Source organism: Chiloscyllium plagiosum, unplaced genomic scaffold (genome assembly GCF_037043375.1).
Source record: "Chiloscyllium plagiosum isolate Xiang-an unplaced genomic scaffold, Cpla_swu_hap1 HiC_scaffold_39, whole genome shotgun sequence".
Classification (NCBI taxonomy): Eukaryota; Metazoa; Chordata; class Chondrichthyes; order Orectolobiformes; family Hemiscylliidae; genus Chiloscyllium; species Chiloscyllium plagiosum.
In genome coordinates, this window is record NW_028270177.1 from 9,707,548 (window position 1) to 9,734,479 (window position 26,932).

Here is a 26,932-nt window from a genome sequence, read left to right on the forward strand (position 1 = left end):
ATGTTTGGATGGCAATTCAGCTGCAGGCTCGGCACTGGAGCCAAGAGTGACCTGTGTCCATTCCAGCAAGAGAAACTACCCAGCAATTCTGAGTTGGACAGTTTGTTTAATTTTTCCTTCTGTAGATCAGGAGCACTAAGGCCAGCCATATTTCTTATAATACCCATGTGATTGAGGGCATCTATCGGGGAGCAGACTCAGGAGGAAACCTTTTACCTTCTACTTTGCTTGAGGTCCATGATGCACCATACAAAGGATATGAGGCAAGAAAGCAACAGCGGCTCCTACTTGCTGAATTACCCCAACACACAATCTCCCTGTGGGGCTGTATCCCAGCAGGGAATCCCCCCATGGTACTGTATCCCAGCACAGAAGCCCTCTGAGGGGCTGTATCCCAACAGGTAAGCCCCCTGTGGGGCTGTATCCCAGCAGGGAATCCTCCTGAGGGGCTGTACCCCAACAGGGAATTCCCCCGTGGTGCTGTATCCCAGCAGGGAATCCTCATGTTGGGGTGTATTGCAGGACAGAATCCCCTTGTGGTGTTGTATCCCAGCACAGAATTCTCCCATGGTGCTGTATCCCAGCACAGAAATTTCCCTATGGGGCTGTATCCCAGCACAGAATCTCACTGTAGTGTTATATCCCAGCAGGGAATCCCCATGGGGCTGTATCACAGTACAGAATATCCCCTGTGGACTGCTTCTCAGCACAGAATCCTCCTGAGGAGCTGTATCCCAACAGGGAATCCCCCTGTGGAGCTGTTTGTCAGCAGGGAATGCTCCTGAGGGGCTGTATCCCAGCACAGAATCCCACTGTGAGGCTGTATCCCAGCAATGAATTCCCCAGTGGAGCTGTTTCTCAGCAGAGAATCCTCCTGCGGGGTTGTATCCCAGTAGGGAATTCTCCAGTGAGGCTGTATCCCAGCACAGAATCCCCCTGAGGGGCTGTATCCCAACAGGGAATTCCCCCTGTGGAGCTGTTTGTCAGCAGGGAATGCTCATCTAGGGCTGTATCCCAGCACAGAATCCCACTGTGAGGCTGTATCCCAATACAGAATTCCATTGTGAGGCTGTATCCTAACACAGAATTCCCCAGTGGAGCTGTTTCTCAGCAGAGAGTCCTCCTGTGGGGTTGTATCCCAGTAGGGAATTCCCCAGTGAGGCTGTATCCCAGCACAGAATCCCCCAGTGAGGCCGAATCCCAGCAGAGGCCTCCCTCATTTAAAACAGGAAGAAACAATGGCTGAAAAGTTTCGAGCATTTTCTACACACCTGAGACACTTGGCCGCTGTTAGTTTCTGACATGTGTTGTACTTAGGGACATCGAATAGACTGTTGCAAATTCAGCATCTGGGTCATTGCGGGGGAAATATTTTAATTATTAACCTCTTACTTTTCTGCATTTACTTGTGCAGAATGGCAAAACTGAAGTTATAATAATTAATCTTATTACATACACTTCACTGGGCCTCCAAGGCGAATCCTATTTCCAGACCTTTGGTAACGAGAGGATTTTAACCAACAATTGAGTTAAAGGATTTCCTGTGACTGCTCGTTCCATGTCTGCTCCCCCACACACCCTCTTGTCGTACTACTCCACCTCTTCCCCTCCCCTCCCAAGCTTACAAGAACAGCCAACAGCAATGTTGGTGGCAGATCAGGAAGTAAGTGCAGTATAACAGTGTGACACACACAGGCACATGCACACACCTACTTGTGAATGTCACAGGTAGGTGCACCTTAGACGCGGCTCAAGACAGTAAGAGCAGGTATGTCTCTCCCTTTTTTAACAGAATTTAAACAGGAGTCTGAGTCTGTTCCTAAGAAACCAACTTGTTGCACTTTGTATCTTTGTCGCTGCAGGAGACACGGTGCTTTCTTTCGGGTTAATTGTTGGCAGATGCTGTTTTGTTGTCTTGATGTTTAATATTGATCTGTCTCGCTGTTTGCCAACAGAATTTTTTTATCTCTGTTTCCAAGTCTGTATTTAAAGTACTGTATCTTACTGAGAGTATGCCTGAGGCTAGAAGACCACCTCTGTACTATTATTTCAGGGCCACATGTTTCTCAGACGTTCACAGTAGCTGTCTCATAATTTTCATTACGATTCTGCAGCTAAAGGAACGGCAAAGCTGAACAAAATTATTCCATCTGTTTTCTACTTCACCAGCAAGACTCTGTGAAAAATCAGAGTTCCACAACAAGATATATCACTTGAATTTCAGGGTCATCACCATGGTAACTGAAACAAGAGTGGGGGGGGGGGGGGCGGGGATGGTGGTGGGATTATGGGGTTTTCTTAGCCCACTTGGCTTCAGCTGAAAAGTGCTACAAGGAATTTGGGTCTGAAATCTTTATCTCTGATTGCGGTATCACGCCCAATTTGAAAGCCTTCCCAAGGTTTAGGTCATTGATGTTCCCTTCAGTGTTCATGAACTACCTCCCAATACCCTGACCTTAACTTGCCCACCTGCTGCACAGTAAGATCCAACCAACAACAAATGCACTGCCAGCTAACTTGTTTTCCTTTTTAATGAGTGGTAATGAAGTATCAGTGTCGCGACTGGGACATTGCAAAATCCCCCTCCAAAAACTGCTTGGGTGTCTTTAAATCCCACCTGTCAGGTGCAAGGGGCCTTGTTATATTGTGTTTTTACCAACATTACAATCAGAGTAGATTGTTTTTTCAAAAGTATACTTTATTCATAAAAAACTTAGTCACAAATGCAGTTCAGATGTACAGTAGCGTATCAAACAAGCAAACATTGGAATTTGTTTCAATCCAGCAAACAAAACCAAAGGCATCGCTAATTTTCACAAGGCTATATTTACATGCATTTGAGACACCAGGAGGGGCAATAACTGAACAGATCCACATTTAACTTTAGCAGAATGTCCTCAGATCGTGGTCTTTCCCCCACTGTACCTCGGCGGCAGCTGCTCCAAGCTTTAGCACATCCCTCAGCACGTAGTCCTAGACTTTGGAACGTCTTTCACTGATTTGATGGTCCTTCAGGCACAATCAGTATTTATCTCGATATACATCCAGGGAACAGGCCGTGGAGCACAGAGTTTTGCATCATTGAGCGGCTCAGGACGATCCTTGACAGTAATCACTGCATCTTCCTCTAGACCTCCTTTGCATAGGCATATTCCAGCAGGAGATTTGTAGCAGACTCTAACAGCCGTGTCCCACGCCTCCCTCCACTTTGGTGTGGATGAGCTGTTTTTATTAAACACTGCAGAACATTTGTTCAAATAACATTTTTAAAAATCTATGATATACCTTGGAGTGTCCTTGCCTCAAGCTGGTGACTCTGATGGGTACGTTACAGTCTCGTAACAATCCATACAAAGCACCTCTGACAACATGGCACTTTCTCAGTCCTGCATTAAAATAAGAGCCTTGACCACATGCTCAAATTCAGTGGTACTTGAGTTCTCAATGTCCTGAAATACAAATGCTATCAGCTGAACCAAGTACAATAGGACACCTCCTTCACTATATATAATGCAAGCAGCTAGCACCATAGATAGGAACAAAGCAGAAAAGTGGGGCAAAGGTATTAATTAATCATGATCTCATTGCTCAGGTTTGAGGGGCTGAACAGCCTCTTCCTGCTTCTATGACCTTGAGTGCAAGCTCAAGCCCTAAATTGTGCTTAAAGGGTCCAATGTTTGAGATCAATAGAGATTAGTTTGCTTACCTGAACCCAAGGACTGTTGAATTACAGTGTGACTGAGTTTTCAGTAATACGTTCAAAGTTATGTCTATCATTGATAGAAATTCATGTTACTCGAGTTGTGGTTACCATTGAATGGCTCCTGCAGACATTGCTGTCAGAGTCAGGTTTGGGGAAGGCAGTGATGCACCTTAGAGTCAAATAGTTGGCCGATGTTTGCTCTTTGGGCAAAAGTGTATTGGAGAGGTGTCAATACAGTGGCATTCACATCTCAGGAACCATACAGAAAAACAACAGGCATTTATTCAAAGAATATATGCTGTATTTATCATGGAAGGTTGTTCTGTCCTTTTGTTGGTTGGGGTGGCAGTTGGGGTTTGGGGGTGAATGAATGGGGGATGGTAATGATCAAACATATCATTATTGACTTATGACTTACACGGTTATAAAGCTAGAATCTAATGAGCATGTCCTTATGTCCCCTGGTTTTCCATGACATTTATCAACCATGGTGTATTTGGATCTCCGGATAAAGAATGTACTGTCTGGAAAAGTGGTGGAGGCTGGCTCACTTGGAAGCATTCAAGAGGGTATTGGATGGATATTTAGATAGATGGGTTGAAGATTGTCAGAACTGGTTCTTTGGATACATGATTTGTTGGCATTTTCTGTGCAACAGATTCTTTGAACGATTCCATCCTGTCTGTTTCAGGTTCAAACTAAAATCCAGAATGTTCTATGATAGGCCAATGAGACATGTTTGAGTGGGTACAGCTTCTCGCTCTCTGCTCTATCCAGTACACTCATAGATTTGGAAAGCATTTATTAAGGCTTTATCATAGAAGGGTTTTGTAGAATCTTTCCCACTCCTGATCCCAAATCACCCAATGGTGAAAAGTGGGGAATTACTCACTGGGATCACTCATAGGAAACATCCACTGTAAGGGATTATGAGGATAGATTGAATAAATTGGGGCTATTCTCCTTAGAACATTATAACAGTACAGCATAGGAATGGGCCCTTCGGCCCACGATGTTGTGCTGAACGTGATGCCAAATGAAACTAATTTTTTCTGCCTGCCCTTGGTCCATATCCTTCCAATCCTTGCATGTGCTTATCTAAAAGTCCCTTCAGTGCCCATTGCAGAGAAGAAGACTAAGAGGAGGTTTGATAAAGGCTTTCAAAATTTATGAACAGCCTGGTTAGCGTAGATAGGGAGAGCTGATCCCAGTCGTAAAAGGAAAAAAACAAACGAGACATAGATCAAAAATGATGTGCAAAAGAAGTACTGGTGCTGAAAGAAATGACTGTTTCACACAGCGAGTAGTTAGGGTCTGGAATGCACTGCCTGGGAACATGATGGGAATAGATTCAATTTGAGACATTGGAGAGGACAATGAATATTTGGATAGAAATAGAATTGAAGGATGCGGGGAGAAAGCAGGAGATTGGCACTGGGGGATAGAACTGGTGCATATACGAAGGGCCAAATGGCCTCCTTCTAGGCTGCTGTGATACTGTGAAAGAAGATCTGCTCGTACACAAGGTTTCTGGAGAAAGTGAATGTTTTTAGGAAAGGAAGGGAAATGAAAGTTTAGAATTGAAAATATGTTATGTCTAACTTGGATGGGATCACTTTAATGGTTATGACTGAAATTGGGAAGAAAGGCATCAGCCAGAAGTCTAAATGTAAAACATACTCAGATTGTTATAAACAACTGAAATGTCTCACTGGATCAGATTTTGATTCAATGTCAGGCTAGATTTGTCTCAATAACCTACATTCTTGTCACTCGTAGCAACAGGATTTCTGTGCCCATTCAACAAAATAGCTGTAGAACTGGACCTACCAGTAAGGACACATTCACAGAGATCTGCTTTCTTGTTTTGCAGTTACTTAAAATTTCTTTTGTGGAGCAATAAACATAAGGCGCCTCTACCATTGAAAAAGGTAACTCTAGACGCAATTAATAGAATCCCAACATTGTGGAAACAGGCCCTTCTGCCCAACAAGTTCACATTGACCCTCCCAAAAAGTAACGCACCCAGACCTATTCCCCTACCCTATTATTCTATATTTCCCCTGACTAATGCAACTAACCTACACGTCCCTGAACACTATAGGCAATTTAGCATGGCCAATTCACCCAACCTGCACATCTTTGGATTGTGGGAGGAAACAGGAACACCCAGAGGAAACCCATGCAGACACAGGGAGAATGTGCAAACTCCACATAGACAGTCGCCTGAGGCTGGAATCGAACCCGGGTCCCTGGTGCTGTGAGGCAGCAGTGCTAACTACTGTGCCAACATGCCACTTCACGATTATTAAGCCTCATTATTCCTGCTCCAAATAATGTTTCTCTGCACGCTGCTGAAATTAGATTCTTAGTTGCACTTGAAGAAGGACTTTTGTCGATTCTCCTGCTCGTCAGATGCTGCCTGACCGGCTGTATTTTTCCAGCACAACACACTCGACTCTTCGTCGCACCCTGTCCATCTTTCTCATCTCCTTAAAGACTACTTGTGATGTCACCAAGTGTCCTCACCTATCCTAGTATCTCCCCATTTGGCTGGGTATTGGAATTTCTTCAGTCCCATCCTCCCAGAGTTAGTTTATAGATACATGAAGAATGTTATTAAACTGGAAAGGAGTACAAAAATGTACAAGAATGTACCTGAGACTGGAGGGTTTGAGTTATAAGTAGAGGCTGGGTAGTTTAAGACGTTTTTCCTTGAAGCTGAGGGGTGATCTTATAGAGATTTATAAAATCATGAGGGGCATAGATAAAGTGAACAGCCAAGGTCGTTTCTCCAGGTTAGGAGTGCCCAAAACTACAGGGCATAGGTTTAAGGTGAGAGGGAAAAGATTTAAAAGGGACCTGAGGGGCAGCTTTTTCACACACAGGGTGGTGTGTGCATGGAATGAGCTGCCAGAGGAAGTGGTGGAGGCAAGAATAATTACAGCATTTTAAAAGAGGTTTGGACAGGTACATGGATAGGAAAGGTTTAGAGGGACTTGGGCTAAACGTAGGCAAACTGTACAAGTTCAGCTCAGGAAACTTGGTTGTGGATGAGTTGGGCCACAGGTTCTGTTTCTGTGTTGTATGACTCTATGACTTGAAACATTAACTCTGCTTTCTCTCCACAGATGCTGCCAGACCTGCTGAGTTTCTCTCGCAGTTTCTGCTTTTGCTGCAAGTTATTGTTGCCAATAGAAATTCTTACCATACTTCAGGTCATGAAAGGCATCTTATGAACACAAGTTGTTCTTCATGTAGTTGAGTACTATGTTTGGCAGAGTCTTTACCAAATGAGGAGAAAGTGAGGACTGCAGATGCTGGAAATCAGAGTTGAGAGTGTGGTGCTGGAAAAGCACAGCAGATCAGGAAGCATCCCAGGAGCACGAGAATCGACGTTTCAGGCATAAGCCCTTCAGGGGCTCTCGACAAATGAGCCACCAGATGAGCAGTGGATGGTCAGCTGTTACAATGAAAGGCAGCAGGTTTATAGGAGATCGGATTAAGAACCTTCTTCACCCAGGGGGTGGTGGAAATCTGGAATGCATTGCCAAGGAGGGTAGTTGAAACAGAAAACCTCACACTCTTTAAATATAGGGAGGTGATGGCCTAGTAGTGTTGTCGCTGGATTGTTATTCCAGAGACCCAGGTAATGTTCTGAGAATACTGGTTTGAATCCTGCTATGACAGATGATGGAATTTAAATTCAGTAGAAATCTGGGAATTAATCTAATCTTGAGCAAGAATCCATTGCCCTTTTAGGGATGGAAACTGCCATCCTTACCTGGTCTGGCCTACATGTGATGTGAGACCCACAGCAATGAGGTTGACTCTGAAGTGCCATCTGGACAATTAGGAATGGGCAATAAATGCTGCCTAGCCAGTGATGCCCTCATCCTGTGAATGAATTAAAAAGTAGTATTTGGGTGAATGCTTGTAATGTCATAACATTCAAGGCTGTGGGCCTAGTAGAGGAAAATGGTACTAATGTTGGTATTAGAGGTTTATTCTGGTACAAATTGGATGCACTTAAAGACCTCTTCTATACTGTATGTTTCAATGACTCTAGGCCACAATAATATACATGCTGTGAACTCCAGAGCACATTGCCTCAACAGCAGAATTGGCAAGGCCAAGTTTCAGTGACACTTGTTTGGGGACAAAGATGCATTTGAATGAAAAGCTCTGAGTGATGTGAGGCAGAACTGGACAGACCCCAGCTTGTTCTGGGTTTGCCCCTCCCTCCCTGAGAAGCTACCAAGGCAACAAAGAAGGACTTGCACTTATACAGCACCTTCCATCACTTCAAAATATCCCAAAGTGCACTACAAGCACACATTACCTTTGCAACATGGGCTAGTTGCGGTGTAAATATTGGCCAGGGCACCAGGGGAACTCCTCTGAGGGAGTGCCATCAGATTTGCTGTGCCTCCTGAAGGAATTCCCAATGGAGGACTTATGCCCGAAACATCGATTCTCCTGCTCCTTAGATGCTGCCTGACCTGCTGTGCTTTTCCAGCACCACGCTCTCTCGACTCTGATCTCCAGCATCTGCAGTCCTCACTTTCTCCTTTAATCAGGGAGTGTCAGCCTTGATTCTGTGGCTCTGGAGTTGGTCTTGAGCCCTTGACTGTGAGGCCAAAGTGCTATCAGTGTTGTGCCACAGCTGTTGCCAGGGGGGCAGAGCAGAGCTAACTGGCACAGGAGGGGGAAGGGAAACTCCTGACTGTTCCCCTTTGCTTTGCATACAATCTCATACTAACTACCCACTAGCTGGGGCCACCTCCTTTTGGTAATGACAAGGTAATATCCCGTGAGCTAATCCTGCAAATACCAATTATCATTAAAAATGCACAGGCACATTGTTTACTTTTCTTGTGCACTGTCCTTTGCTCTAGATAGTTTGAGTGTGTGCATGTTGATCACGCTCTTTTCAGGAGGTGATTCTTCATGCAGAAGAAAAAATATTCTCCACTTTGAACTGTTGGGTTTGCAGTCCCGAGATCGTCTGTCCTGACCTGCCGTGCTTTTCCAGCGTTATACTTATCGACTCTGACTATGCAGCATCTGCAGTCCTCACTTTCTGCGAGTTGGACTGAAGGGTGTGCTTCTGTGCTGTACAATTCTATTTCCTTCCCTGAAGGACATTAGTGAATCGGTTGGATTTTCAGAGCAATCAGTGATAGTTGTTTATATACAGTAGTTGGTGTCAGGTGTGGGTGCAGACTGCACGAATCTTTTACTGGAACAAAGGTTTTCTGTTTAATGATTAGCTGATTACACAGAGAAAATACCTTCATGCAATTGCAGCAATTTTGATAATTAGCATAAAAAGTCAGAGGCAAACTGCTCCCTCCTTTCAGTGTACAAACATAACCTTGTCAAGGAATTTGCTTACAGTATTTATGACATTACTCAACTTCAGATTCCAAAGTGAATTTAAATATAAATAAGAAAAAGAAACTCGTGCCAATTTTGGCTGTAGATCAGGAGCTGAAAGAATGTATTCCACATCTAGAATAAGGTCACAAGTCACACGACACCAAGTTATAGACCAACAGGTTTATTTGAAATCACAAGCTTCCAGACCACTGCTCCTTTGTCAGGTGCAGTGCACAACTGCCGGAGCTTCGAGACTTCACCTGACGAAGGGGCAGGGCTCCAAAAGCTCGTGATTTCAAATAAATCTGTTGGACTATAACCTGGTGTTAATAACCAGGTGTCAACCAGGAACCTGGTTTCCTGATGAAGGGCTTCTGCCTGAAACGTCGATTTTCTTGCTCCTCGGATGCTGCCTGACCTGCTGTGCATTTCCAGCACCACTCCAATCTTGACTATAACCTGGTGTCACGTGACTTCTGATTGTGAAGAGTATTGGTTCAATATGGGATGTCACCGGAGAGGAAGACTCTCAGAGTGAGATGGGCACTAAGCTGTTTGGCGGAATCCACTGAGTTTGGACAACTGAAAGATACCTCATTAAAAGTAAGGTTGTATAGATAAAAGGGACTTCAGCTGATGAAGAAGCAGCACTCTAAATGCTTGTGATTTCAAATAAACCTGTTGGTCTATAACCTGATGTCATGTGACTTCTGACCTTGTCAACCCCTGTCCAACGCCGTCACCTCCACATCACATCTAGAATAGAATAGAAATAAATTGTCATGTGTACTTGTACACAGTGAAAAGTTTTATAAGCCACCCTACTATGGCGCCTATGTTAATGACTGAAGTCATGCATAATAATAAAAGAGAAATTAAGACAAAATTCATCACAGTTCAGTTAACAGTTCCTGGCCTCAGGGAAAGCTGATTAAGAAGCAATGGAATACCGGGAAGAAGCAGCCAGGACATGACTGTCATTCCCAGATGCTTGGCTGGTGGAATAGCCTCAGAATAGCCTATTAGTTAGCTGTGTTTTCTAGTGTGTACGTGAGGTATCCAAATTTCAACCCCCATGTTTCTCCTTGCTCAGTTGGCTGCACTGCTTGTTTGCAATCTCATGTGAATAGCCTGGTTTCAAATCCTGCACTGGCTGAGGTCACCAGGAAGGTCCCACCTTCTCAACATTGCCCATTGCCTGACATGTGGTGATCCTCAAGTTAAACCCACTACCAGTTGAATCTCTCCCAGAGTGATGGCTTTACGTTTAGTTAGCTTTCGCCTCTTTTGTATGCCCCATTTCCTTCACTCAACCAATGGCAGCTTTGCTTTCAGGGGTCCGAGCCTAAGCTTTTTAATTCTGTCCAGAAACTTCTCTCCTCTCCATCCCTATACTCCTGTTTGCACATTCAACAAAACCAAACTCTCTGCCTAAGTGTTCCATAACCATTTTAACATAGTATTGTTTGTTGTTGGATTACCCCCATGCCACCTTATGATAGTCCCCCATGTTTAAACACAAGTTGTAGACCTCTCTGACCTCACTGACTCTCTCTCCTCCTTAGAATTTATCTCGTTCACCCAGAGCTTTTAGTAACCCCTTGCAATCCAGCTCCTTTGGCTTGGGTCCCTCATCAATGAGCATCCCAAGAGTAGAAGGTTCAGATCGAAGCATTCACAGAGTGGTTTACACAATTCTTCAGTTCAAGCATTGTTCTTCTTGGGAATCAAAACTCTTTTTGGTGGATATGGTTAGCAATGTGAAGAGGATCAGGTAATCTGCTTTATGTTTGTGTGTTGTTGATCGATGGATAGATATTGATCAGGATTCTGAGAATAACTCCCCTGTTCTACAAGAAAACAATGTCACTGGTTATTTCCCATCTATATGAGCATGTAGTAGGGGCCTCAGGTGAACTCCTCATCCAAAAGTCAGCACTTTCCAACATTGCAGTGCTCCCTCAGTATTGCACTGGCACGTCAGCCTTGTTTGATTTTGTGCTTGAGCCCTACAGAAAGTTTTGAACTCGAAACTGGAGATTCAAAAGCAACAGTGCTACCAACTGAGTCACAGCTGATAAAGTGAAATAATTATTAAATATTACAAAGCATTCTTTTCAGTGTTCAATTACTTGAGAGTGGATACAGTTTGAGTATCGACCAATATCTTAGTTGCTAATAAATTTGTCAACAAACATTTATTAACTTTCAATCAGCACCTAATTTGGAAACGTTCCAGCGTTGATTCTATTTGTGAAGTTAAAATAGAAGTTCTTTGTTACTGTAATGACATAGCTGCTTGAAACCTTGTGTCATGTACTTTGTGGTTCAAATGATATAGAAAACAGGAGTAGAAGGTGTGGCTAACTTGCCCTGATGGCTTAATCAGCATTGTATGAGGTGAAATTAAACCAAACAGCTTCAAATTGTTCTGATGTATGGTCAGGGCTAAATCAGCTGACTTTTATTCTGAATTGGTTTCAGAGTTGTACACTCATTAGCGCACATCAGGAAGCCATTCAGCCCCTAGAGTTCATACCAGTGCTTCGACTCACTTCAACTCCAGTGGGTAATAGAATGGAGATTTCAGTCCTCCAGAAATTGAAATTATCTGGATCTCTGCTGCCTGTAATTAGGTTCATGGGAAGTACATATTCGCTCATCACTCCTGTACTCACTAAACCTTGCCGCCTGTCCATTAATGTCTTCGTTTTTAAAATGTAACCCTTAGGTTCAAATCCTTCCCCTCTAGGTCTGTAACCTCCTCCGACCCCAAAACACTTCAAGAGCTCTGTGGTTGTCCAGCTGTGGCCTCTTTTGCATGCCACACATCCCTCACTCAAATGTTGTGGCTGTGCCTTCAGCCATCCTGGCCCTAAGCTTTGGAGTTCTGTCCAGGTAGATGCTATGTTGGTGGCTCCTGACTACCCTTTAAGATGGCCTAGAAAGCAAATCAATTAAAGGGCTGCAACTGAAATAGCATCCACTTGCCAGTGAAAGATGAGGAACAAACCAAACTGAATTTTTATTTCCCAGCTTCTATAACAGGTTGGCATCTGGAACCAGTTTCCAAATCAAGTCCGCCATGAGAAGAATTTGGATAGAGGCAGCAATGGATAGGTGGAGCTGTTCAGGCTTGGCTGAGAGAGAGAATATGACCGAGAAGAGTGGGAAGTGAATTGATTGAACTGGAGTCAACAAATATTTGGATTCCTGTTGCTTCACCAAAATATCGTCACAAAATACAAAGACTGTGACATGAAACCAGCATCTCCACGGCTTCAACAAATTCTTGACATCCAATTACCTGAATACAGAGCAGTCCAGATACCAAACTCCATTTATTTCCTATAATTGCAGAAATGAATATCTGTGTGACTATACATCAAGTTGCATCATGCCCTGACTATCTTCTCATACAACCTCAAGCAGTCCCAGTAAATACTTTTTTTTAATCTCTTATGGCAGTTGTCATTAAGTGTGTTTAATGTGGTACATGTCCCTTTATGGCAATTTCAGCTACAAAGTCACCAAAATCAGAGACCAAGCCTATTATCTAGGAATGTGCAGATTTAAAAACAGACTCATGTTAACCAGTGGCAGTGGTGGAAATAGAGGAAAATGGAAGAAATGGATGCACTACACTAGAGAAATCTTTTACTCCAAGGGACATCTTCTAATTATCCACATGTATAATATAGACAATAATGAGATGGTAGGTAAGTGCAAGGAACATTACGACGAAGAGACATTCTTTGAATTTTACTTGGCTCTTACAGGTTTTAAATTTCCTGAATATTTGGTGTAACATTGCATCAAACCTGACTAGCTGCATTCCATAGATACCATCCCTACAAGTGAAGCAACAACGCTACATTACATTTGATCATCTCCATCTGTATTCACCTCAACTGCTTAGTCACAATTTGATATTTGTCCAACTAATTGACATGTCATTACCAGTTTCAATGAATGCTCATTCCATTGAGATACAATGCCTTAGGAAACACGCAAAAATCTTTTCCTGGAGTTTTGCTAATTTTGCTTTCAGAGCTTTTTGTAATCAAAAGTAGAAGCTGATTAAATTGGTACTTCGATTAGCTGTAACTTTAAAGCAATATGCAGATAATTACTTAGTAGTATAGAACTTTAAAAGGAGGCAAGATATCAAAGCTTATCACGCTACACTAGTTAGAATTAGGATGCACGCTTTAGCCATGAAAATAGGGGCACCCTTTTATCGAGAAATCAAGGTTAACGCTTTTGGTCTGGTGAGCCTTCCTCAGAAATGAGGACCCGAAACATTAACTTTGACTTCTCTTCACAGATACTGCCAGACCTGCTGAGCTTTTCCAACAATTTCCATCTTGTTTCTGATTTACAGCATCTACAGTTTTTTTTGGTTTTTACTCTTTTTTTTTATAGAGGGTGAGAAGAGGGTGGTGATTGGTTGGGCCATCACGAGCATGGAGATGACAACAGAAACTGTCAATCTTAATCCTCTGACCTTAAGTAGGTTGACTCTGATTGATCAGGGTGTTACCATGGGAACGCAGCAAAGATCGGCAGTTTCCACGATCTTGAGAGAAAGTGAGGACTGCAGATGCTGGAGATCAGAGACGAGAGAGTGGTGCTGGAAAAGCACAGCAGGTCAGGTAGCATCCGAGGAGCAGGAGAATCGACGTTTCAAGCTTAAGATCTTCATCAGGAATCTTGTTTCCATGATGTTGTTTTGTCTGTGAAAAGGGCGCGATGTATGTATAAATTCCTTTTGTCTACATAGTCAAAGTCACATGACACCAGATTATAGTCCAACAGGTATATTTGTTATCACAACTTTTAAAAGTTCGCACTTTAGAAACAGCATTTCCAATTCGTCAATCTCATTGCAGTGAATTCACATTGACAAAACATGTATTATAGCAGAACAACCTGTATAATAGCAGCATGAAACAGTCAGTTTCCTTTGTTCAAATGTTTGAGAAATTTCCCCTTCCAGATAATCTGAGGTAAACTGGGCTAAATTGGTGTCCCTTTTTTTTCAAATTCTGTTTCTGGTTTCCTAATGCCAATGAAAGCAGGATTTGACATCTCATTTCCTTCCAGCACTGTATAGATCTGTATAATGTCCCTCCTCATGCAGTCCTCTTGTCAACAGTAAGGGGTTGAAGATGATACCTTGCTGGGCCTAGTGTTCTGAAAATAATTAAAGATGAGAAAAGCTGAGCTTATCAGTCCAAAAGATTGTAAAATCCACTCATGCAAATATCAAATAGTCTCTTAAATGATGTCTGGAATTGTGGCTCCCCTTATATACCCAGGAATCCATTGATTGTTCACTAATTCCTCTGCATTTGAAGAAACACAATATGCTGATTTTCAAAGAAAAATTCATATATGGGATATGGACCTCACTGGTTGGGCCAACATTTCCTGCCCAACCCCTGAGTGCTTTTGAGAAGTCTTGGGTGTGTCCTAAATTTGCTGTTTCCTGTAGCAAGGTAGCATCTTCTTAACTCTGAGTGTGTACCATTTGTAACACTGAAGTAATGCACCGAAGAAGCTTCAACAGCAGCTTCCAACTCCCTGCCCTGCGAATAAGGAAGGAGACAGGATTTGAACCACCAGTGATAAAGGAATGGTGATAGATTCTAAGTTGGATACTGTGTAAAAGGGAATTTGTTGGCGGTGATGCTCCTATGCACTTACTGCGCCTGTTCTTCTAGATGGGAGAGGTCAGGGATTTGGAAGGTAAACTATGCTGATTGTTTTGACAACCTTTTTCTGCACTTCCTCAATAGGATATACTGATGCATCAGTTGACATTCTGTTATTTTTATTATTTATTCATTCATTCACAGGATGAGGGCATTGCTAACTAAGGCAGCTATTATTGCCCATCCCTAATTGCTCAGAGGGCAATTAAGAGTCAACCACATTGCTATGGGTCTGGAGTCAGTTGTAGGCCAGACAAGGATGACAGATTTCCTTCGCTAAAGAGCATTAGTGAACCAGATGGGTTTTTTCCTGACAATCAACAATGGTCATCATTTGAATGTTAATTTCAGATTTTTATTGAATCTGCCATGGTGGGATTCAAACTTTAAGCATTCAAGCCCAGGTCCCTGGATCTCTGAAATAACAGTCCAGCAATAATACCACATGGCCATCACTTCCCCTAAAGTACTCAAGTGTTTGGAGTGAAAGTTGAACCCTCAACCTTATGATTCAGGAGTTGAAAGTGCCAGTGCTGGCACCGAGCATGTACTGATCGAGAAAGTCCAAGGTCTTCAAACAGACTTTGTGCTTCTCTGGACCTCAGTGGTGGTAAAAATAATCAAGATTCCCCAAATTACCATTGCCTTTAAACAAACATTCCTTTGGCGGAATGATCACAAAGTGGGATGTTCTCTTTTTAAAAACCGAAAGAACTGCGGATGCTGGAAATCTGAAACGAAAACAGAAATTGCTGGAAAAGCTCAGCAGGTCTGGCAGCATCTGTGGAGAGAAATCAGAATTAACGCTTCAGGTCCGGTGATCCTTCCTCAGAAATGTTCTCCTTTTTATCTGCATTTCTAAGTACATCGCTAAGACTCCACAATTCTGCAGTTGATAAATTCAGTTTAAGCAAAGTCTGAGGCTTCATTGAAGGTGTCATCGTCATAGAGAAGTGCAGCATTGAAACAGACCCTTCGGTCCAACCCGTCCATGCTGACCAGATATCCCTGTGCAAAGGTTTGGGTGAATCAGCTTGCTGCCAGTCCTGGTGGAACTAGTTAAACACATGAGGAGGACAGAGTCGAAGAGGTTGTTGATGGGATTAGTTGTTGAAGGATAGATAGAAGGTAGTGTGGAGTTTAAACACCAGCATAGAAACACTAACATAGACATGTTGATTTAAATGGCATGTTTCTGTAAAATAAGACATAAGACTACATAATTCTGGTAGGGAATCATTTAGTGTATAAAAATGCCTCTCACCCTGAAAATAAGGACCCACAAGGGAGAGATAATAGGATTCTGCTATTACCTGAGATTATTCAGAATTTGACAGAGGGTGGTGGAACGTTGTCAGACAAAAGGCGCGGAGGATCCAAGTCTGGCTGTTTGATATAAACTTGCATAACACGGTAAACAGAGCTTAAAAATCACACAACACCAGGTTATAGTCTAACAGATTTATTTGGAAGCCCTAGCTTTCGGAGTGCTGCTCCTTCATCAGGTGGTTGTGGGTGTCTGTGGTGTCTATAACCACCTGATGAAGAGCTGCGCTCCGAAAGCTAGTGCTTCCAATTAGACCTGTTGGACTCTAATCTGGTGTTGTGTGATTTTTAACTTTGTCCACCCCAGACCAGCACGGCAACTCCACATCACGGTAAACACGGTCCAAGAGAAAGCTGGAGGCAAATCTGTAAGGGAAATGAAAGATGATGGAAAAGAAACCATTTTAATTTGGAACATGCTGCCTAAGAGAGCAGTGGAAACAGATTTTGTCACAATGTTTGAAAGGAAATTTGACATATGAACTTCAAAAAGGAAAGATGCACAAGTCTATTGGGGGAGGGGGTACAAAGCAAGGGGCGTGTAGGTCTAATTGGGTAGCACTTTCGAAGACCTGGCATAGATAAGAATTGTCTCCTATTGTGTTAGCTGATTCCACCTCTGATTCATGAAATCTGATATCTGACAAAGGGTTCAGATCTGAAATGGTAACTCACTGTTCCCTCCACAGGGGCTGAGTGAGCAGTGTTGTGTCCGCAATCTCCCTTGCAGGGATACTGAGGGAATACTACACTGTCAGAGGCACTTTTCTTTGGTTGGGTCGTTAAACAGAGGGCCTTACGTACCCATTTGGACTCACTAAAATATCCCATGTCTCTATTGGAAAAAACACTATGGGGTTTCCCTGCAGCATCCTAGTAGATACTTAGCTCTTGACCAATGTGACAGATTATTCAGTCCTTAGCATGTTACTTATTGTGTGCAATTTGGCTGCTAGGTTTCGACATGAACAACAGTGACTACACTTCAAAAAGTAAGTGTACAAATGTTTTAGGATAGCCTAAAGGATTGAAAGGTGTCAAATAAATGCAAGATCGTTTTACTATTTCTTTACTGATTTGCAAACAAAGGTTTGACTAAGATGTGTCAAGGACAAAATGCAGTTTTCTTTAAGCCGATAATCTTACTGGAAGGAGAGGATTACTTTGGTTAGCGCATCAGGAGAACGTTGTTCCAACAGAAGTGATTGTATAGTGAGCAAATCAGAGACTAACTATTACAGTATTTATTCAGAAAAATAGCTAATAGTCACAGCTGAAAAGATCTGTGTTGCTGTTATCATCCACTGTCAAGCTTATTGTCCTATTCCTACATCCTTATCTCAGTTTATCTTCAAATACCTATTCAACCTACCTTTCAATGTTGACATGGCCCTTGCTTCAGTCACTATCACCACCAGTGTGTTCCACAACCTCATACTTCTGTGTGTATGAAAATGTTCTCTCACTCCACCCTAAATATTGTACATTTTTAATCTTTTTGTATCTTTACTGTAGCATTAGAAACATTCTGCTTTAATTAACTCAGTTGAGGGAGTTAGAATTGATGTTAATCATTCCACCATTGGTGATTGTGCTTTCAGCTGCTTTGGTCCAAAGCTCTGGAATTCCTTCCCTAAACTTCTCTATCTTGCTGCTATTCCCTCGCTCTCATCCTTAAATGCTCCACAAAATCTTTCTCTCTCAGCAGGTTCTTGGCTGTCAGTCCAGTTGTGATACAGTGTCAAACTTTGATCGAATATGCTCCTGTGAAGTGCATGAAACATTTTGCAAGTTAAAGAAGCAGCATAAATAGGATCCTGCTTGATGGGCACGCCATTTACCATCATTAGCATCCACTCCCTCCAACACTGATGTGCAGTAACAACACTGTGTACCATCTACAAGATGCACTGTAGCAACTCACCACCAGACAACTACAACCTGGCACAATGCTTCCCAAATGGAGGTTGGGACCCAGGGCAGGATCATGAGCTGACGTTTTAGTGTTATGAGTTGTCAAGTGATAGTAGCTACTATAGAGTTTCAACTGAGGTATAATAGCTGTATGCCTTTACCACCAGGCCCCTACTGTCTAAGCCTCGACCACCACAACTCAAAGAGTTCTCACTGAGGGGTTATGATTAATTTCAAGACGTGAAATGAGGTAACAGCAGGAAAAGGTTTGGGAAGCATTGATTTAGAAGGACAGGGCTGTAGATGCATGGGAGTACCACAAATTGCAAGTTCTCCTCCAATCCACACACCAACCCGTCTTGATTCAATATCCCCATTGTCACTGGGTCAACTCTTGGAATTCCCTCCCTAAGGGCATTGTGGATCTACCTAGAGCACATGGGCTATGGAGAAGGAGATGAATGCAAGAGAACTTGGAAAAATAAATTGTAGTGTCATATTACAGAAGAGGAGGTGGTGTGTCTCAAGGATCGGTGCTGGGTCCAGTGCCTTTCATCATTTATATAAATGATTTGGATGTGAATAAAGGAGGCATGGTTAATAAGTTTGCAGATGACATCAAAATTGGAGGTGTGGTAGAGAGTGAAGAAGGTTATCTCAGAGTACAACAGGACCTTAATCAGATGGGCCGAGGAGTTGCACATATAGTTTAATTTAGATAAATGTGAAGGTCTGCATTTTAGAAAGGCAAATCAGGGCAGGATTTATACACATAACGGTAGGGTCTTGGGGAGTGTTGCTGAGCAAAGGGACCTAGGAGTGCAGGTGCATAGTTCTTGCAAGTGGAGTCTCAGGTAAACAGGCTGGTGAAGAAGGCATTTGGTATGCTTGCCCTCACTGGTTAGTGCATTGACTATAGGAGTTGGGATGTCATGTTGGAGCTGTATTGGACTTTGTTAGGCCACTGTGTTCAATTCTGGTCTCCCTGCTATAGGAAAGATGTTAAATTTGAAAGGATTCAGAAAAGATTTACAAGGATGCTGCCAGGATTGGACGGGTTGTGCTACAGGGAGAGGCTGAATAGGCTGGGACTGTTTTCCCTGGAGCGTCACAGGCTGAGAGGTGACCCTACAGAGATTTATAAATCATGGAGGAGCCTGGATATTGTTAATAGCTTGGTGGGGGAGTCCAAACCTAGAGGGCCTAGGTTTAAGGTGAGAGGGTAAAGATGTAAAAGGAGCCTGAGGGATAACTTTTTCACACAGAGGGTGGTCCATGTATGGAATGAGATGCCAGAGGAAGTGGTGGAGTTTGAAACAATCGCAACATTTAAAAAGCATCAAGATGGGTATATGAATAGGAGGGGTTTAGAGGAATACAGGCCAAGTGTTGGCAAATGGGACTAGATTAATTTGGGATATCTGGTCGGCATGGATGAGTTGGACTGAAGGGTCTGTTTCTGTGCTGTACAGCTCTATGCTTGTAGTAGTTCAAGAAGGCAGCTAACCACCACCTTCTCAAGGACAACTAGGGATGGGTAATAAATGCTGTGCCAGGCAGGCAATGCTTAAATCCCTCGAACAGATAATAAATAACAAATGCAGATTTGTTGTTTGAGATGAAAGAGATAACAGATCAACTATTAAGTGCAAAAATACACTCATGGAGTCAGCTCCACCTCCACGTGGATTGGGCAATGTTGAAGCATTGGGTAAGGTCGCTCCCTGAAAGAGCAACAATTATGACAGAAAACATAGTGTAAAGTTCAGTCACTTGTTAAACAGATCAAGATAATATGGAATGACAAAGGTGTGTGAAGACTCCAGGAATAAAATGATATAGTACTATTGTTTGCCTGAAGGATAAAGCTAACAAAAGCTGGCTGGACTCACTCAATACTGTCCAACAATAGTACTATATCATTTTATTCCTGTAGTCTTCACCCTCCTATCTGATCTAGCCTCAAAGGCCCCACTTCAAGCATTAGTTTAAGAAGTACTGCCGTACCATTGCAAAACTCTCCGATAGAGATTTCCCGTATGTAACATTGAACCTGTATCTCTTCAATCATGGGTTGTTTTTATCTCTTCTGTTGCTTCTTAATTTTAAAACACCTCCTTAAAATTGCCCTTAAAATTTCTTTCTCTCTGAAAAGACCAACAATAGTTACATTGTATTGCCTTTAATCAGACAGGATCCTTGTGAACAAAAGGGAGAAAAAGCATTATGTAACTTGAATTACTTTCACATGACAGCCGTTTTGATATGATCTTGCCAAGGTGTGAGCAGGAAAGCTCACTTTGAGATAATGGGAGATTAACAAAGCAGTTACTTTCGCAGTTACATATTATCTCAGGATGATTGCCTTAAAAGAAATTCCAATGTTTAGGAAACACATTTCTTTGCTTGCTTTACATTATCTCTGGGTGATCAGTTATGTAGTAATATTTAGTTTGTTAGTTTTTAAAATATTCATCACCCTCATAACCATTGGGAGTAAACTGACTTGAGCCTTCCCAGCACTTCATTTCCACAGCCTGCTGAACTCCTGGGAGAGGCTGCAAAACAGAGGGCATCCCAGGGGAAATAAAGGAAAATCAGGAGGGGTATGGATAGGATAAATAGACAAGATCTTTTCTTTGGAGTCGGGGAGTCCAGAACTAGAGGGCATAGGTTTAGGGTGAGAGGGGAAAGATATAAAAGAGACCTAAGGGGCAACTTTTTCACGCAGCGGGTGGACGCTTGTACATTATTTGAAAGGCATCTGGATGGGTATATGAGTAGGAAGGGTTTAAAGGGATATGGGCCAAGTGCTGGCAAATGGGCCTAGATTAATTTAGGATATAGTTGGCATGGACGAGTTGGACCGAAGGGTCTGTTTCTGTGCTGTATATGTCTATGACTCTGTTTCATATGGCCTGAGGAGTGGATGTGGAGTATTTGAGATTGTTGGTTGGATTCTGTCGGATCTTTGGTAGGGTGAATACTGACCAAAAACCTTTGCTTTATTGTCATTGCAGTTTTGAATATTAGAAAATATCAGGATCCTAGTTCACAATTTCTGGGGTCTGTGCTGCTCAACACATTCTCCACTTGTGCACTAGCACTGCCAACCCTCAAGGATTGCCCCAGGGTCTAGAGAAAAAAAACGTCTGTTCAGCATTGAGGAAAATTAGTTTTTGTTCTCACTTTTGTGAATGCTTCTATCAGTTATGAAATTATTGAGGAAAGGGGCCAGGGAGTGTGGGTGTTAGAAGTCAAGATTAATCCATATGAGCAGAATTATTTCTTCCCTTTCCTGTTGGAAGATGATCGTGCAGCTGGAGAAAAGACAATTGCTGGGATTTTAGGTGATTTAATTCAGAAGGTCATGTGATGGAGCCTGCAGGAATGCAGCCAAATGGAGTTGGCAAATATACTGAGCACCTGTTGTTCATGACCTTCCAAAGACAGACTTGCCTTGTTGTGTCTGGGGATAGTGGAGTTGGCTAATGAAAAACACTTTCTTATCTACTTTTGACCTCCAAAACAAATATTCATGTGATTTTTTTTTCTCTCTCTCTATTTTCTCCTTTTTACCTTTGAAGGCACAGGACTCACAGTTAGACCATTCGTCTTCCGATACTCTCTCCGCGCCCCCCCCCCACCCCAACAAAGTGCCGTTTCTCAGCGTATGAATTTCAGCAATGAGTGTCAGCAGACTTTGGGCCATGAGGGAATCCCAGCTCAAGTCAATGGAACTAACAATCTGGGGCAAAAACTCTGCAAGATATTTTCCATTTCACAGCTCATGGGCAAGGAAGTCAATAATATACCTTTACTGTCACCCTTCTGCAACTGGCTTGCTTAATTGGCAAAGATAAATCATTAACCCCTTAAAATTCTAGTCCATACCCAGTTCATTATTTTAATTCTTCCATTATGAGTTTGCACATAACACTATTGACTGTCAAGAGAGTTGGTCAAAAATTCATCCTTGGATTTAGAATTGGACGATTCACCTATTGTGCATCACCTATTCCCATCCCCTTACTATTTGGGGCCACGCTTTCAGCTGCTTGGGTCCTAATCTCTGGAATTCCTTCCCCCAGATGTCTCCTCTTTCTACCATGCTGTCTGCCTGTAAGGCACTCTTCAAAGCGTACCTCTTTGGGAAACTGTACCAATATCTTCATATCCCATCCTTCACTTCACTGTCAAATGTTCATCTACTTACCTTTTCGTAAAGCACTTTGTGACATTTTGAAGGTCTTATATATGATCTTCAAAGTGGAAGCTAAAGTCACTAAAATGGCATTGGATGATGTTTTAAAGGATTTGTTTTAAAAAAAACCCTTTTGTGCAGTGTGAGCCAGACCAGCTTTATTGGTCATTCCTACTTGTTGCATTTAGTGGCTGGCTTGGCCATTTCAGAGAGTGGTTTATAGCCAACCACATTGTATCGGTCTGAAGTCACATGCAGGCCAGAACAGGTAAGGATGGCAGATTTCCTCCTTTCAAGGACATTGGTGAACCAGATGGGTTTTTACAACAACTGATGATAGTCTCATGAGGCTGAGATGTCAATTAAATTTTGACATTGTTGTTACTGGTAAATCATTTGTGAGCGGCGTCTCGGGCCCCTTGGTTATTTGAGCATGCTCATTGTTATCACCAGCTCCAAGTGCCCAATGAGAAACACAATCAGCCATAGGTTTCTCTGATATTGTATGATATATAATGATATTGTATAATATCTCTCAGAAGTGTCACTATTTCTTCTTACATAATAAATTACTTTGAATGCAAACACTGTTGCTTCATTGGGCAGACTCAAGCCAGTATCTACACAGAAAGATCCCATAAACTGCCCCTGGATGAAAGATGATGTTGCCTGGGGGGTGGCATGTAAACACAAGCATTGGGGAGTCATAGAATCCCTACAGCATAGAAATAGGCCATTCAGCCCAACAAGTCCACTTTGACCCTCCAAACAGTAACCCACCCAGACCATTCTCTACCCCATTACTCTATATTTGCCCTTGACTTAATGCATCTAATCTACACATCCTTGAACACATTGCCAATTTTAACATAGCCAATCCACCTAACCTGCACATCGTTGGACTGTGGGAGGAAACCAGAGCACCCAGATGAAACCCTTGCAGATGCAGGGAGAATGTGCAAACTCCTCACAGACAGTTGCCTGAGGCTGGAATCAAATCTGGGTCCCTGGCATTGTGAGGCATCAATGCTAACCACTGAGCCACCATACCACCCAGATGCTTTCCTTCACATCGACGTGGGATTGTGAATGTTGATCTGAGCCACAGAAACCGGTATATGGGCTTGTCATTTTATCATCTCACTCAGGGATTGGCACCTCCTGACAGAGTGCTGGAATGATCTAGCATGGTCTCATGATAAAAGGTTGTCATCTTTTTTTGGCAGGCTGCAGTCAAAAAGGGCACTGTTTTGATTGCACTGAATAAATTACAGTGAAACAAGGGCGCTAGAAATGGCATTAGCACTCAAGACTAGATTAGGGAAAATGAGACAGGACTTCATCTCCTCTTATGCTGTTTAGTGACCCCCCCTACACTATGCACAACCTCAGAAGCACACAGTTATGGAAAATGACTCACTCGTGTAAACATTCTCACATGAGGAAGGTTAAAGCTGAAAAACTAAAACATGAGCAAGTGAGGGATGTAATATTAAGCCAACCTGCTGAAACTTGTGAATAAAGGATTTGCATTTCTATGCCATTTTTTTTTATGACCTCAAGGTCATAAATTTGTGAAATGCTTTCCTGAACAGCAATGTTACTTTGGCTAGGTGTTTTAGATTCTGGATGAGGGTCAAATATTGACCAGAACATCTTGTCAAATGTCTGAACTCTCCTTGAAAATGTATTGGAATCCCTTATATCCACATGAGATAGATCGGAAAGGGCTTTAGTTTTACACCCTGTCCAAAAGACATCAGCTCTTACAGTTGAACTGGGAGTATCAGTCTAGACTTTCCATGTAGATCCTTGGGGGTGGGAATTGAACCAATAACCTTTACAATTCAGAGGTAAGAGCATTGCCAACTGAGCCTGCTGCCCAACTACAGCAAGCCCGGTGAACAAAAGATATATTAGCCCAAACCATCTGAGGATGTGCCTGTTGATCTCACGTTGCCAGCACTCTTTGGACACTAGCAATCACCTGATATGTACCAGAGATGGTCGAGAGTTCTTGCTGTCAGTCTGTCCTCTGAAAATTATCCGTTTGGATACATTCATTGAAAGGTAGATCAACTCCCGAGTCAGATTTTTTTGACCTATTTTATTGGTTAAAAGTCGAAAAATCCTTGATCTTAACAGATTAATTTATCTTTATGAAACACTTTCTGAAGGCCTAGAAAAAACATAGCAGAGCTGATATCAACCTTGAAAAAAACCAGTAAATGATCAGCTAATGGAAAGTACAGCTCAGAAAAAAAATCAATCACGACAAACACTCAGGTCAAATAAATTCACACTCAGTCAATAAAGTTGAGTGGCAGAACTGACAAGTTAACCTTTTAGGTGCCAGTGTACATAGAATGTAGAATACAGAACAGTACAGCACAGGAGCAGGCCCTTCAGCTCACCGTGTCGTGCCAACCATGATGCCATTCTCAACTAATTCTATCTTCCTCTATTCCCTCCCTGTTCATGTGTCTGCCTAAATGCCTCTTAAATGCTGCTAAAGTACCTGCTTCTATCATCTCCCCTGGCAATGCATTTCAGACACCTACTACTCTATGTGTAACAATCTTTCCTCACACATCTTGTTTAAACTTTTCCCCTCTCATCTTAACCCTATGCCCCTCAGTATTTGACATTTCTACCCTGGGACAAAGTCTCTGACTGACTGACCCCCACCCCCCGCTTCCCCCATCCATGCTTCTTATAGTTTTATATATTTCTATCAGGTCACCCCCTCAGCCTCCAGTGCTGGAGCGAAAACAATCCAAGTTTGTCCAACCTCTCCTTCTAGCTATTGCACTCCAGTCCAGGCAACACCTTGGTTACCTTTTATTTGCACCCTCTTCAAAGCCTCCACATCTTTCCTATAATATGATGATTAGAACTGCATACAATATTCCAAATGTGGCCTCAGTAAAGTTTTATACATCTGTAGCATGACTTTGCAATTTTTACACTCGATACCCTGACCGATGTCACACACTTTCTTTCCAACTTATCCACTTGTGTTGCCACTTTCAGAGGCTTATGGACTTGGACCCCAAGATCCTTTTGTATATCAATGCTCCTAAAGATAATGTTAAAAATCACACAACACCACAGGTTATAGTCCAACAGGTTTAATTGGAAGCACTAGCTTTCACAGTGCTGCTCCCTCATCAGGTGCAGCGTTCGAAAGCTAGTGCTTCCAATTAAACCTGTTGGACTATAACCTGGTGTTGTGTAATTCTTAACTTTGTACACCCCAGTCCAACACCGGCAGCTCGAAACCTAAAGATAATGCCATTTACTTAAAGTAAAGTTGTAGATTTTTTTGTTTTCATATGATTTTAGAGAAGATGGACCAACACAAGGGGAAAAGCAGGGATCGATATTTCAGGTGTACAGCATTCACCAGTTACTGAGATATTTAAGCCACTTGATTGTTATCTAACCCCTGTCCTCTGCCTGGTAACCTACATTGGCTCCTGTTTCTTGCCTTAATTTCAAATCCCATCAATCCACCTCCCCCCTCCCTCTCTGTAACTCCATCCAGTGCTATTTCCTTTGAAGAAGTCAAAATTCCTCCAACTCTGGCCTCCTGCACATTCCTGATTTGAATCAATTTGTCATTAATGCCTACCTCTACAGACCCTAAACTCCATGATTTCCTCCTTAAACCTCTGCCTCTATGCCCTTCCAAGAAACCTCTTAAAACCTACATCTTAGACCAGGTTTTTATTCACCTGTTTCACCTTCAGTGAAATGCATTGGTTTATTGGAACTCTGCTAAAGTTACTAAATGAAAATAGATATTGTGAAATCAGTGTAATTAAGTAATGGGCTTATCAGCTGTGCCATTGGTGAGATGCATTAAGGCTCTTTAAAATGAGCTCCACGGGTTTACTGTTGAACAATAAGAATGTTATTTTCTCAATGACAAATACTAATTTGTAACCAACAGTGAACCATTAACAAAAATTGCATATCACTAGAAATAGCACACTTGACCTTCACAATTCAGTGTTTTTAACCTGTGGAGGTTAAGCATGAAGAATTACATCCCAAACAGAAGAAAACATACCAGCCACATTTAAAAGAATTTTAAGCAGATGCTGTAGTTGAAATGATCAGTTTGGAATGCACTGGCTGTAGCAACAAAAAGTGATCTTTGCATACATTCTTTTCCTGAGATGAGCTTACAATGGCTTTGTATCGACATTGAATTAACTGTGTTCATAAAGTACCACTTCAGGAGGCAACCATACCTCCCTGCCTCATGGTGAAGGTTAACTTCTGTGTTCCTGAAGATCTAACATTTTCCTGTAAGCACTTGCTTGAATTAAAACAAAGTGTTGGTAATACTGAGCAGATCAGGCAGCATCTGTAGAGAGAGAGAGAGAGAGAGAGAGAGAATGGATTAACGTTTCAGTTTGACAGCCTTTTCAAATTAATTAACTAATCTCTTGATGTGCTAACCAATATCAAGGAATTTCCCAGAGGGCAGTTCAGAGTAAATCACCTTGCTGTGGGCCTAGAGTCACGTGTGGCCAGACCAGGTAAGGATGGCAGAATTCTTCCGAAAGGATCTTAGTTGATTTTTAATTCCAGATTCTTTTTATCTAATTCAAATTCCAACATCTGACATGGCAGAATTCAAAGCTAGGTCCCCAGAACATTGCCTGGATTAACAGT

General features: G+C 42.4%; 1 protein-coding gene across 4 annotated transcripts in view; it reads left to right on the forward strand.

Moving 5' to 3' along the window:
* Window positions 1-1,673: 1,673 nt before the first annotated feature.
* Window positions 1,674-26,932, forward strand: part of LOC122540912 (membrane progestin receptor gamma-B-like) — an 89,780-nt gene continuing 64,521 nt past the window's right edge. For all 4 annotated transcript variants that reach the window (XM_087981435.1, XM_043677200.2, XM_087981436.1 and 1 more), the window contains exon 1: window positions 1,674-1,768. The gene's annotated coding sequence lies outside the window, so the exon portion shown is untranslated. The remainder of the gene's footprint in view (window positions 1,769-26,932) is intronic.